Here is a 15,247-nt window from a genome sequence, read left to right as displayed (position 1 = left end):
AGGAAAATACTGAGGGCGCGGTCCTGTTTGTTGACTCTCAAAATGTGATTCTTGCAGTTTGCTCTCTTAAAGATACTAAAAATATGCTTGTACAACAAATTCGATATAAACTTAACTCTGCTTTGCATGAGGGTCAAAATATATAATTTTGTTGGGTACCCAGTCACATTGGCATTCAAGGCAATGAAGAAGCCGACAAGCTTGAAGGATCTACCGGGAACCTTCCAAAATCGCTGTCCTGTTTACAATATCAAGATATTAAGCCTTTGGTGAAGTCCTCGATTCTTCACTCTTGACAATTGGAATGGGACATGGAGTAGGATAACAAGCCCCATGTTACCAAACCTGCATTGGGAGCTTGTGAAAGCTCTTCATGCCAGAGCCGACTCCATAAAACGTTGTTGTGCCGCCTGAGAATTGGACACCCATTTATAACTCATAGGTATCTGCTTTCGGGAGAAGATCCCCCTGTGTGTGATCGGTGTGGTGACAGGCTCACTGTTTTGCATATCTTGTGGCTGTGTCCCAGCCTTCAGTCCAAGCGCCGCATTCATTTCCCTGATTTTTTTCAATATCATATCCCATTTCATCCTGCTCTCCTTGTGGGAGAGAATCCTCTAGTCTCTTTTCAACGAGGAATATAATTTATTAGTAGTATTGGACTTTTACACAGACTCTAGCCTTTTGGTCATCCTTTTGTAAAACCCTTCCTTTGATACAATGATCCTTACATTTAGTTTGGCGCAGATGGCGTCGTAGCTTTTGCGCCATAAATTCCAAAATCTCTCTTTCTCGGTAATAAAGGTTTGTCTGCGGAACAATTACATCCTCAACATCTGCGGGAAACAGGAGTTCAAAGTAGTCTTGTTCACATGAGGTTTTCATGATGCCCGAGGTACGGACTCCGGAAGACGACGAGTCAAAACTTTGAAGAATCAAGCATGGGAGCGAAGTCACCTGTAGACCACTTGTAGCCAGTGTTGTTGAATTTTTTTCTTTGAGTAGCCTCTCAGGTGGCGTCGAGTCGTCGCCGCTTTCGTCACTCTCCAAAGTACACTCGGTTTCGCTGTCATGAGATTCTGAATTAATTAGAAGTTCCTGTAATTCGGCATCCGTCAAGGGGCGTGAAGTCGAAGTACGTACATTCGCCACTGGAAAAAAATGTTGACGCGGAAACGCATACGCAAGTGGCCTTTACCCTTTACAAAAATCTCCACCTGCCGTCAAGGGGCGGAACCACCGCTCAAAACATTGATTAAATTGGTTGTCCATAGATGCCGCTTCCTGTTCAGAACAATATTGTCAGCCCGAGTTTAGCCGGGAAAGGCAATGAGTAAATTGAAAACCCGAAACAAGTATAGACTATTCCATTTAGCGCTCTCTGGGCGGCACCATCTTGTTCGACGGCAGCGCCCTCTCCATACATCCGGGAAAGTCAGTGGGTTCGGCGGGGTAAAACGAGAGAGAGGGCACGCGCCCGACTCCGCTAGCAGACGACAAACCGGGAGGTTGCCATTCTCCATCTTTGGGTTGTACGGAACATCGAACTCTCGCTCGTGGCTGCAGTTGTGAAGTGGTTCGCGTTCTTAGAACAGTTATGGCTACTCCAAAATCCGCCTATAGCTCTCTGTTGTTCCAATTTGCTAAATGATCAACTAGCATGTCTTTTTTCCGTTACTTAAGTAGCAGTTGAGTCAGCCGGCAGTGCTACCCTACCCTCAGCTACTGCGTGTATTGCGGCAGGAGAGCACGTTTTTATTTATTATTTTAGACTTCTACTCATGTTCGCTAAAGGCCTCCACCAGTACGAACTTTGTATAGTAAAAAGGGTACAGCAACCGATTTACTTTTCGTCAGAGACCGGCCAATCTGACACAGTTTTCCCTATTTTTTTTATTTGCACGCAGGTTACTGCGCAACTGGACCCTGCTGGTCTTTTTATCTAGCATAGTATTACACGACAACTGGCATACCAAAATCTGCGCATCTGCACTTGAAACTTATAAATTGACGCGATTTTAAACAGAGTTTGCACGCCAGCCGGATGCTAGGTACAGCCCACTCGGCGGAGGAGACGACATGCGGGATGAGAGGGGGAGGGCATTTTTTTCTAACTATACTCTCTCTGCTATGACCTTAACGGCAGGGAGTGTGCAGGGAAGCGCGCCCGAGTATACTCGGGCGCGGCACTCAAAGGCTTAGAAGGTTAAAATAAATAAAAAATTTCATTTTGTTCATGTTAGACCTTATTTAATTATTTTTAATTGGTTTAAACCTGTTATATCGTTTGGTGGTGCAGGTAAAGAAACAAAATTTATTCTTATTCATTTTAGCTCTTGGTTAGAAAATGTAAAATCTCTTTTACCCCCACGAAACGTCCCACTAGAAAAAATAGCCCTTTGTCCCAGTGTCGAAAAACGCATTCGCCAAAAAAACGCCGTTTTTGTCAATCTGTAATTAAAAAAGTAACGCAAAAGTAACGTTCGTTACATTTTATCGGTAACGGTAACGCGTTCCTTTTATTTTGAAGTAACGTAGCTCGGTAACGCGTTCCTTTATTTTCCAAGTAACGTAACGTATTTGGTTACTTTTTTTGGTGACGCCTACAACATTTCTTGTTACCCGCACTAGTCTTTTTTTTTTCCTGAAATGCAGCACGAAGACTACTGGCGCGCGGACAATGCCCACACAGGATGCTGAGTGAAATAAGGGTGCAGGTGACCTGGTGAACGATCATAGCGAAAAAAAAAAAACCTTGACACTGGGGACAAATTATGCGACAACACAATGAAAGCAGCGCTTGAGACGGTGTTGTGTTGTCCCAATGTTTGTCCCAAGTTTCAGCGTTTTTTTCACTATGTAGATGATTATGATGCTTGCAAGGACACACATTGGAAGCAGCTTCAATATTCAAAGCTCGCTGCTTTTTGGACTCTGAACAACAATGTGGAACTATTAAGTACATGTTGTTCGTTGTTGTTTTTAACGGGATATTGTTTAGGAGGTCGTGCCGCAGAAAATCTGACATCGGTGTTTGTGGGATTAAACGTGGCTGCGAGCGTAGCATTGTGGAACAATGCACACATGCATGCACGGCTTGGCTACGAGCACGTGTTTGTATGAGAAAGCTTAGCAAACGGCACCCTATAACGCTAACGCGTTACATTTTTAAAGGCGAAGCTTAAGTGTCTCCCAAGTGTATTTGTATGCAAAAATTAGTCGCCCGACCTCTCATGAAAATTGGGAATACGCTGAATTAGGTGCCGACAAAACTGCCTATGGTACCCGGTGCTAAGGTGACCGAAAATAAGTGGGCGACGGAGAAGCGGAAGGCACTTTTGTCGACCGCTCGTTCAGGGCTTGTACATCTATAGAGATAGATACGTGCTCATATTGAAAAATCTTAGTTCCCTCAACGTATGAGTGAGTGGGCCCACTGACGGGACCGCAGTCAATGTCTGCTTTATATAAGTTTACTCACCTAACACAAATTCACACAAGCCGCGATGGGGAGACCACTCGGTGAACGCGTTATGTAGCGTTATGACGCGGTTATGTCTGATTTATGAACACATTGAAAATGAAACATGTCTGGTGCGGTGATTAAGCGAGTGTCCGTCAGGCTGGTTGATCGCGTCACAGCGTTCGCCGTGCTTTGTCCTCACCTAAATAGTAGTTTACGCCAAATAATTAACTAGAGGAATATATTCTAGCTGGTACGTTTGTATCATACAGCGCGCGTACAGCACCAAATATTCCCTGATCGGCGACAGACCGGGAGCGAGCGAACGCATGCGCATCGAGATACTGAATTCTGCAGGACAGCAAAAACGACTGCCTTCGAACGATGCCAATGACAAAAGGTGACGGCAGCCAATCCTCCGAATTCAAAGGGAAAGCTCAGAAACCGCGCGTGTCTAGCCGTTCTTACTTCTCAAATGCTCTCGGCTCCAAAGTCATTGGAAGGATGTGAAAGGTATTTCCTAGTAAAGTATTTGCTTGCATTTTAGAGTGTGGGGACAAGTCTCGCGTGTGTGCCCCCACTTTCTCATGCCAACGAGTACATTTTCAAGTTCTGTAAAATTGTCTAGCTTTTCTGGGTTCCTCCGACAAGGTACTGTTGTTTTCATGCAGTGTTAGCCACCAACATATAGAGTTTCGCAGCACATAAATTGTAACTCTACCGTTTTCAATGAACCTGTCCGGAGGTAAGTCTGTCTTCTAAAAGCACCGTAAGATACGGGCCGAGAAGCAACAGTAAAAAAGAATCATAGGTCGGAGCGCACGACTAAGCTATGAGCCTGTTTAATGCACATGAACACCAGTTACACGTTACACGTCTTGGCATCAGTGTATTCAGACGTTGCTCGAAAGGCAGTCATCCCCAAGCATTCTTCGAGCCAGCAGGACATCTCCGGCCGTGAGACGCTGTATCTTTCCATGGTAGGAGCACTCGCTGCTTTCTCCGAACCGGCAGGTGAGGTACGTCTCGCTCATGCGCTGCAGAAGACCCAGGACTTCTCTTCTGAACCTGAAGGCAGTGATGCACTTCGGGGCGATCGTTCGGACGAGCCGATCGAAAGGCAGTTGCCGAATGAAAAGCTTGGTACCGCTCTCGTACTGCCGAACTTCCCGAACGTGCATTGGCCCTGGAACGAAAACCCGCCGTTACTGAGATGCGTGTGAATGCAACCAACTCTTACATAGCAAGGCCGTAGTGCCGTATTCCCCAGGTGAGAATACGATTCCCAAGTCAACGTTGACGCAGTACTTGTATCCAATCCGTGCTGGCAGGATGTAAATTACATAAAGAAATAGCACTAACACCCTTCGGGATCGAGTTCACACATTTATACAGGGTGCTTCTTGAAACGTCACTCAAGTCGTACTATCGTGGATACCGTTAGCTGCAACACGGCAGCGGCGGCCGTCCCAAGAGTTCCTCGATATGTAGGTAGCTATAGACCTTTGCAAAAAGAGCTCTCTGGCCGCCGCCATTTTGCGACTCGAGCGACCCTTATGTCAAAAATTTTTGACACCCGCCTGAGCTGTAGAAACCCGGTCAGCGCGACTCCCCACCCGCTATGTGCATTCGAAAATCGCCAGCTTTTCGTAAAAGCGTTTACTTTATTTTGCTGTTCAGCATGCTTACACGTTTTGTGTTATCTTCCACTATGAGAGCCAGGAAATACCAGGGCTCGTAGCCTGCTCGGCCTTCGCAGGAAACGAACGAATAGAGCGAACGTGAAGCAGCTCGCGACGCGGGCCGTTTTACGTTCTTGGAGGATTAGTTCCGTTGAGATAATCTCCGAAAAGCCTCCCCGGCTATGTTCCAGGTTTTCGCGAAAAATAGCTGCTAGGATCCGGGGTGTCGGGACGGAATAGACACATTGGTTCATTTGCTTTGGTCCTGTACAAAAAAGCAGCACTCTTCAAAACGTGCCCCAAGACAAGCCGAATTCCGTTCAGTCGTCGTGAAGTGACTGTCGTGCACACTGTATATTGAATATGCTGTGTTATTGCAGACCTTTCTCATATCCTGTTCGGATAACGCGGACCGTGGGGTACGTACAATAAGTGTTGTTGCATTGATGAGACTCGTTGAATTTTTTGTTGTGAGCGGGGAATAACCATGTAGTTCGACTATCCTGTGGTGTGGTCAAATATTTTCGGCAGCTAATACCTATGTAGATTGACACGGCTGAGTGTATAGTGCCGTAAAAAAGATCGATATACTATGAAACAAACGTTCCAGTTGCATTTGTTCTGTCGGGCACGAACTCACCAAAAATAGATTTCATTTGTTTCTTTTTGTTTTCGAAAATAGTGCAATGCTTTCTTAAACACCTGGAGAAATTCACTTCGCCATAGAACACAAAAGAAAAAAACAAAAAAACGAGGCAATTTAGGTGCCACCAGCGTCCGGAATTGCGCCTACGCAGGCTGCCACAGCCCACTGACGAGAAAAGCAAAGCCCAGCGCAGTCGGCCAACACTGACGTACGCTCTCAAAACCAGGCACGCGCTTTGTAAATCGCTTCCGTTGGGACTGCCGCTGGAAAAATCTATATGGACCATTTCATCCTCTCCCGCATGGGCGCTGACATCTTGGAATAACGTGACGCGGCAGCCATTAGGTTGCTTCAACTTGCTGCTCCGCTCCCCCCCGCGCCTTGGCGGATGCGTTGTATTCGTGTTTTTCGTCGCGTTGCACCGCGTTTCCTTGCCTTACTTCGGAAACTGTAGTCCGATACGTCTCCTCGACGACTAAGACATCACAAGGGTTGAAAGGTCCTTATGACAATTGAGGTTTGTTTGCTAATTGTGGCGGAACATTCTCAGTAAGAAGCGCGTATATTTATATCGCGCATCTAGGATCGGAAGGTGTCAAAAATAGTCAGCGCAAGGAGACTATCTGCATTTCCTGAAAGTATCGTTCTTTCTATTCATAATATATCGAAAACAGTTTCTTTTGATTATGGGAGGAAACGCGCTGAGGAGATAGACAACGAACGTTTAGCCTGTATTTTATCTGAGGCTAGAAGTAATGGTATGTCAACATCAGGCGATTTGTTTGTTCATAACATCAGACCTCCATGTGTATGAGGTTCTCAATCTTTTTTGCTACGTAAACAATCGGTTGGTCGGCAACGTATAAAGTTTAAGAAATTGTATACCACGGTTGCTCCCATTTCGACAGTCATTTAAGTGATTTATTGATTATTTTCAGAGAACCAGTGCCATCCTTTTAGTTTATTTTAACACAAAGGTTGGGACTTTCCGCGTAAGAAACTGCCACACACAACTTAACAGTAGCGAGTTTTAGAATAGCGTGCACAAAGAAATAACGTCGTTTATATTTGCAAATCTAAAACGCGGTTTGGATTCGGCGCATGCGCTATAATGACGACTTTTTTTTTATGTATGCTGTTTTAACTTTTGCCAGTATCTGAAATCCGCAATATGTAATGCTGAAAAAAAAAATAGTTGTCTGCATAACAACAACTTGAGTCCAAGATTGTCGGTGGCGAATAGAGATTTACTTTTGGTGGCTGGCGACGCCGAAATTTACAAAGCGAATATGTTCAAACAAATAAATGTTTGTTCACAAAGGTCCGTGGAGTGATGCCTAGTGCTAGGATTCAGCCAAACTTTCCGAGGTGTTTGTCCTTTTGCGCCCTTTAATTTTATATGGCAAATTTTACGCAAGACGAATGCTAGGTTTAATTTGACGGGCCTGTCACTTATATCATATCTTGAATAAGCAAATGTTCATATAGAAATAATTTATTATCAAGGGCCAATATCGCGAATCGCTGCTTATGAATACTTTAGCAGGGTTGATAATTTAAGAAATGTCCTCCTCGGCCTGTCAAAACATGCTCGAGTGCTGAATAATAATAATAATAAAAAAAGAGGTCGAGACGATACTACTTGTTTATATCAATTATCTGCCTCATTACACGATACATTTTTAGTCTGCAACTTTCACTAAAGGTTGGGTGCTCACGAAAACCAAACAATGTGCAGTAAACTCGCGAGTTCATCTGTTCTGGCCGATTCAGCACATTGCTAATCAAGCTGTCGATATGCTTCTATACGTTCACGTGTTAGTCTCTTCATTAGTTTGTTTTTCTGGAAATTGGTGTCATCGGGTACGGCCGTAAATGATGGTAATCTCTCCTCTACATCGGCCAGGCGTTTTGCAACCAACCATAATCAGATACATCAAAGGAGTTAGTAAAAAAAAGCCCGCAATTTAGGCTAAAATACACCTCGTAGTCCTCAAAGTGGTTCAATACCGCTGTTTGATTGGTTGTGTGCTACAAGAAAAATATTCGTATCACAAAATTAAGTAAGAGGAACGGCAACGTAAAACAGCAGCATAGCAGCGTTCACGTTGAAACCGAAACCAATCAAATTGAAGCAACCTAATGGCGCCGAGTGCGTCAGCGCCCTCTATCCGCCGGTAAGGCAACTACTAAAGTATCGCGACTCCAGCGACCTATAGGGGGCGCCACCACCAAACAAAACATGGCGTCTGAGTCCAGGTCGCGCCGGCTCGGCCGGGCCACCTGAACAGGTGGCGCGTTCAATTTATCGGATTTTCTTTTGTTTAATGAGCAATTTTATAGGTATTTGAACTGAGACGGTTAAGTGTAGCCGGTGCACATAAACTTGCAGAGCATAGTTTTGTTTTCCCGGTGGTTTTTGTTCTTTTCATGTCAAACGTTCGTTTCGGAAATTTCGTTCAAAACCGAAACTATGGGCTCTGGAGAGGCGGTAATAGACTCCAATCAGTTTTGATCATCTAAGCAAAGCGGCAATGACTGCAGAAGTCTTCCACCGACAGTAATTTTCAGCCAACTCGCATGCCTCGACCGCGAAATCAAGCTTTTATGCGTATCCGCGTTTAAGAAACAGCACCAGTCGTCTGCTGGATGAACAACACAGGCTGCAGGAAAATTACGAAAATTAAGCAAGCGCTTCTTGAGCCAAGGAGCATGTTAACCCGCCGGCACCCCACTAAGCAGCTGATACTCGTATTTCAACTCAAGTTTTAGTAGCAATCGAGAAGTCATTTTGACGGGCGAGTTATGTATTAAATTACGTACTATGTCCCACTAAAGCGATATTAGTATATTCTTCGGGTTGAAATAGGACCTTAGTTGACTAGCTATTAGGTGAACTGCTGAATAAAAGTGTATTTGAGAGACAGGGAGATACTACTTAAACTTAGCCAAATGGTTCTAGCCGGAAACACGGAGACAAACTGAAGAGAGTCTTCATTGGGGTTCACGCAGATTCTCTCTGCATTGAACTTTGCTTCGAATCCTGAACGGAGAAAATAAGTATTTTTTGTGGCCGGTCACCCTGAGCAATGTAGACATATATTGCTGCTGGCTTCGACGGGGGTATCATGTAAATATTGGAGGCGTGATTGATCAAAATGCCGTGATAGCTTCTAACGTTGCGAGACGCGTCCCCCACCTTTTGAAAACAGGTAATTTCCCTCATTCATGATTTGCAGCAAGCAGGTTTTCCTGAATCAAGTAATTTCGAAATCAGCCCAACTCCTTCAGAGTGGTCCAGAGGCTTTTTCGGCGAAAAGTAGCCAAGATGAAAAGCCAACGCACCGACCGGCGTGGGTGGCTCAAACTTGAAGCTAATCGAACACAACCAAACTCAAAAAAAAAAACAGCTATCGAACCTTCCCATTCACTTGACTGCAACATTGATTTTCTCTCCAGTGAAATGCCTCGTCTGTCGTCCTCCCACTGTTCTATACTCTGTTTCATACTTATCGTGCAACGCTGTCAAAGCTACTGGCGAGAGCGCATGGCTTCATCTATGGTTTAGTTTGCGCGATAACTCAAGCAAATGATCAACGAGATCAAGCCCCACGCTCGCGCCAGTAGCTTTGACAGCGTTGCACGCTAAGTATGAAACAGAATATACATCCTTAAAAAACAAAAAAAAAAAAAAAAAAAACCTTATCAGTTATCAAGTAGTCGTCACTTTGAATGTGATTCGAGACAGACAAGAAATCAAAACGGTTTTCCGCGATTCCTCCCCATCCAAAAAATCGAAAGCACGCGACCGGGTGTTGTGGAGTAAACGGGCTTTCAAACACGTGTTGGAAGGAAACAATCTACTGAGGCTTCACCACACTAATGACCACTCAGGCAAACTTTAGAAATTTTCGGACCTTCTTGAAATTACACTATTCGCCATCGTGCCGACAACAGGTGTCCGCGAAAGCCACCAGGGACGCGGAGGGGCGCGGAGCGACCTGGACCGGCTGGTTCCCGGTTTTCCCGCTTGGTGGCGTCCGTTTTGCTGGAGTCGCGAAATTCGCGTGGCGTCCCCTTACGGCAAACCGGGGTGACGTCACGGCGAGGAGAGAATTTTTCCCCGACTCGCCCTGCTCGCCCTGTGGTGGCTGTGACGACGCCAGCTGTCAGCGCGCTCGTTTCTATTTAATTTTTCTTTGCGTGCTTTTCGTAGGAAGTGTAAATTTTTATATGTGCCTTTATTGAGGTATGGCCTGTAGCTATACAGACGAAGCTTCAACCAACATTTTAAGCATGGTTGACAGGGCAGGCAACGCATGAATCACAGCTGGTACGTATATGGAAATAAAGAAATATGGCCACAATTGCAGGAACATCACTACACATTTACATCTCGCACAATAAATGCTGCTGATGGTCTGAATGAATGGGCATGTTATGTATACTATCTTTGTTTTGCATCTCTGTTTTTAAACAAAATCGCCGAAGCAGAAAAGCTGCATGCTGCTCGAGCAACATGCTAAATACAGTCTGGGCCATGGGGGGAGAATCACAAGTAAGACAGTACAAGTGCAGGGGCAAAGTAAAAAAAAAAAACAAGGAACATTTGTGATATACATTGCTCGCATTTGAATTTTGCTGGATTCGGATAGTATTTCAATGAACTACGCGGGTGGTATCTGTGGACTTGTTTATATCAACCCTCAAGTAATGTATAACAAACGTAAACGAAGGTGTCTAGCTCGTTATTAGTCACTTAAGCCCTAAAATTGAGATTTTACTTAAATCGAATTGTCCTGAAGCTAAAATACCAGAAGCATTTCTCACGCAGACTGTCGCCCTTCACAGGTTCCACATTTTCTGCTACTAGTGCTGCATCTACCACTGGACACACGTTCGAATGCTTGCTTTTACTCCTGTTTTCCTCTGTTGTCAGAGAGTCCAGCTGTACGGAGTTTAGAGGCTGAGGAAGCTATTGGGGACCTGCAGCAGTATCTCTTTTAATTGGAAATGACAATTCAGACTAAACGGTGTATTTTCCAAATACCAAAGGCTGAAATAAAGAATGTCAGGAAAAAGTGAAAGCCGTTTACAAATCCCTGTAACGCCGAATTGGAGCGCAGCTCTTGAGGAGGAGGAGTGAAGGGTACTGAGGGGAGGGTAGACCCCTCCTCCTCCCCTCATTCTTTAATATGCTCCGGGGGGGCGGTCACGTGACCTCGGGGGGGGGGGGGGGGGGGGTGTCACGTGACTTCGGGGAGGGGGGTCACGTGACCTCGGGGGGTCACGTGACCTCAGAGGGGTCACGTGACCTGGGGGTCACGTGGGGGTCACCTTGGGGTCACGTGACCTTGAGATGACCTTGGGAGGGGTCACGTGACCTCGGGGGTCACGTGACCTCAGAGGGGTCACGTGACTTGGGGTCACGTGACCTTCAAAGGGTCACGTGGGGTCTTGGGGTCACGTGACCTTGAGATGACCTTGGGAGGGGTCACGTGACCTCGAGGGGTCACGTGACCTTGGGAGTCACGTGGGGTCACGTGACCTTGAGATGACCTTGGGAGGGGTCACGTGACCTGGAGGGGTTGTGACCTTGGGGGTCACGTGACCTTGGGATGACCTTGGTTACGCCGACGGCGACGGCGACGGCGACGCCGCTCAAGCCGGGAACGGGCCCCTAAGAGCTGCGCTCTAAAAGTATAAACATTCCAAATTACGGCACTATTGCTGTGCATATTTTGGGCAGTTCAATAGATATACAGGCAACTGGGGGCAATTCGGCCGTGTTTGCTGCTACCATACAAACTAATTTCCAGTAATTGTGCATCTTCTAAGAAGTATGCTTGCATGCGTGTATAAACTATCTAATTAATTCACGAAGAAACTACATTTATGTAAAACAACCCTGTTCCACATGCACTTCAAAGATCATCAGACGCAGGGCCTTTAAAACATCTGCGAACCAGCGCATGCGGAGTGGCAGCACAGAGTCGGGGTCGCGAGCTAATTTGCCGACCCCCCAAATGCCCGTGATATAAATGCCACTTCAAATGCTTTGAAAGCGGAATGTAATATCGTCCTAAATCATGAACATGCAGGGAACAGAATTCCTGCGTCTGAAACACTTGCGCCACCACTTCACCGACCCCTCGCAAGATTACCTTGTGTCGTGTGGACGGACGGGGAGGTTCATCGGCGGAATCGCCTCCGCCGATAGCCTCCGGGCTTCGTAACCCAACTTTAAAGGTAAAAGGGACAAGCAGGCTTATAAAATGCACGGAAGCACGTCAATATCGGCCTAACTCAACGTCTTGTACACCGGGTAAACGAAGTCCCGCTCCTCGAAGAGGTTGCGGCACACAACGCCAAACCAGGAAACCGGTGCTGGGAAGAGAGCCGATACGAAATCGCGGAGCGGAGTCCTCCCCCTGACGTCACGGTACGCCTCACCAAATGAGGGCGCGGCGACCGCAGTGACGCTTGTGTTCGCTCTCGGGGCCAATACAGAAACTCTAGCCGCCCCTTACCCCCAGCGCCACACAGTAGGCGCCGTCCGAGACTCCGCTCATACGCCGTGTGGCGGGCTCGCTCTTCCCGCCTAGGAGCACACCCTTGCTTCGTCGTCAGCTATACTTCGTTTCAGCTGAGGTCCGAGCGCGGCCGATGTTATGGGCCGAAGGACCAATCAAACAGCGAAAGAGGCACAACGTTATGGCGTGCCCTCTGTAGTTGATAGGACCAGCCGGCCGTCTCTCTGGACCGACACGCGGGCTTGACGTCACGGAGCGGCGGCGGCGCTGCGATCGCGCCGGAGCTGGCTGGTGTGGGCAAAAGGGCGCCCGTTTCGCATGGGCGTCATAGCATTTCAGCATGCCGCGAAGCTGTTTTGCCGTTAATTGCACCGAAATGTACAAGAAAAGTAGCGGAGTGAGTTTCCTCAAGTTCCCGGCAGACTCTGAAAGGCATATATAGAAGGTGGATAATATCCGTGGGTGGAAAAGAATGGTCGCCTCGCGCGAACGACCGTTTGTGCAGCAAGAACTTTCTTGAAGGCAAGTGCGGCTTCCATTTCAATTTCCGTCCCGAGGCTTGCTTATGTGCAGGGAAACCGTCGTCTGACCAAGACCACCCGGGTTTTGTTCCCACGGTGTTCGCGAACAAAGCACCGGCCAAGCGCTCGTCGGAGGCTCGCAACACCCGTGGTATACCCAGCAGAAGGGGATCGGCGACAGAACGGCAGTGTTGTAGGCGTTACAGAAAAAAAGAAACGAAATATGTTACTCGTTACTCGCAAATAAAAGGTACGCGTTACCGAGCTACCTTACCTAAAAATAAAAGCAACGCGTTACCGCTACCGATAAATAGTAACGCGCGTTACTTCTGCGTTACTTTTTTTAAATTATGATTTAATACGTTTTACGGTTTTGACGATACAGGTATGCATAAGCTCATATATAAAAAAAAGCATTATGTTCATGCAGAAACGGAACATAATTACTTTATCTCTTTTTACAGTTTCACCTAAATACTCACGAGAAAAAACGCAAAGAAGAACATGAGTTGACGCCTAAAAACACGAAATTACACGATTGAAGTGTAATTTCTTTAAGACTTAGGAAATAGTAACGAGTAACGTAAGTACGTTACCCGTTACTGTTTCAAAAAAGTAACGAGTAAGTTACTACGTTAATGAAAAAAGTAACGCGTTCCTGGTAGCGCCGTTACTTGTAAGGTGTTACCGCCAAGACTGCAGGACGGACAAAGCGTTACCTCTTGTCCCGCCTTGTGGTCATGAGGGTAGGAAGAATACCATACCTTGACTGCAAGACGCTGTGTGTATTTAATCAATTATTAGATACACTTCCGTTGACCCACAGTCGAAGCGATCGACTCGAAGCAATCGTAGGCCTCGAGACACTTGCACGCCTGCACCGTGCCGGCCGTGAACTGGCTTGGCGAAAAAACTAAGTAAAGGACGACGTGAGCCGTAGACTTCAGTGGCAGCAACTTCACATCGGAAGTCCAGCAGGCCTTGTTTACGGCGTACGAATCCTCGTAGGCAACGCCGTCCACGCACAGTTTGTTTCGGTACCGCTGCCTTTCAGGCTCTGGTAGCGAGCTCAAATAGTCGGGCATAGCATACGACATATGTTGTCAGGAAATGCGACGCACAAATAAAGCTAGAAGCGTCCCTACAACGTCAACAACGAGCGCACGCTACAGAACGCAATGGCGAAAACACGGAGAGCCGAGCCGCTTTTGCCCACACAGCTACCGCGCATGCGCGGCCTTCCGGCCGTGTCGGTAAACAGAGCCGCTCCGCGTGTCGGTCTATAGTCAAGCGCAGAGAGCACGCCATGACGTTGCGCTTTTTACGCTGTTTGATTGGCCCTTCGTCTCATAACATCGACCGCGCTCGGACTGGTGAAACGAAGTATAGGCGCAGAGCAGACGACGCCACAGCGCCTGCCAATGTTCGCTCAGCAAGATTTCGTGGCGCATCTTGCGCTGTGAACGATTTCCTGACTCAGGAAAACGTGTCTGCCAAACAACCAGTGACCGTAATCTACCAGGCTACGGATAATGTAAGCTAGGTATGACGGTAGCCTAAATGTTTTCATATACTCACGGCTGTTGATGGTTTTTTTCTTCATTCAAATGCTTCCCAATCTGGTTTCAAAACGCAGTATTAAAGTAAGCTTTCACACTGCATCAGATAGAGCAAGTTATTTCTTTACAGTCATTTTCTCAGTTAATAAAGTGTGGGTACTATATGAGTCTATCAAAAACATCGTTACAAATGATCAAATGAGACGCGTTATAACCTATAGAAATATATTTTGTATTTGAGGATAATTTTACAACTGATCAATAACGTTTTAAAGGACAAAATAAACATGACTGACTTGTTAGATTTGTCCTGGAAAAGAACATATCGAAAAAGATAACAACAACAACAACATAAAACTGACTCTTAAGTACATTGCAAGAACCATTTATTCCTTTTCAGTCTGTGCAATAGTGGGTCAAAGGGCACTATGCAATTCGCGGCGACATCCTTAATATCGTGTCATTTTTCCGTTGCCGTCGAACGCAGCTCTCATCAGTGATGGTTGGGAATCATACAGCTGGGCAATGAAATCCCTTTTGTTGCGGAGCCTCTTTCACTCCTCCTGTACGAAGCGCCACAGGTCGTCGGCAGTGGCGCTGTGGAGAGGACGCCGCGCCATCGCTGTCTTCATGGGCCCCCAAACGTGCTCAATAATGTAGAGGACTGCACCCTTGGGTGGCCATAGAAGCACGTTGACGCAGCGTTCTTCCAGAAAGTAGCGGACTTTGTTGGCCGTGTGAACTGGGGCAAGTCCTGCTGGAGCACGAAGTCGCCGTCACGGAATGGGCCGTCGAGGACATAGGGAAGCAAGACATGGCCAAGTACGTAGTAGTAGCTTTGAC

Source organism: Ixodes scapularis, unplaced genomic scaffold, assembly GCF_016920785.2.
Source record: "Ixodes scapularis isolate PalLabHiFi unplaced genomic scaffold, ASM1692078v2 PGA_scaffold13__105_contigs__length_92229423, whole genome shotgun sequence".
Taxonomy (NCBI): domain Eukaryota; kingdom Metazoa; phylum Arthropoda; class Arachnida; order Ixodida; family Ixodidae; genus Ixodes; species Ixodes scapularis.
This window is presented reverse-complemented; position numbering follows the sequence as displayed.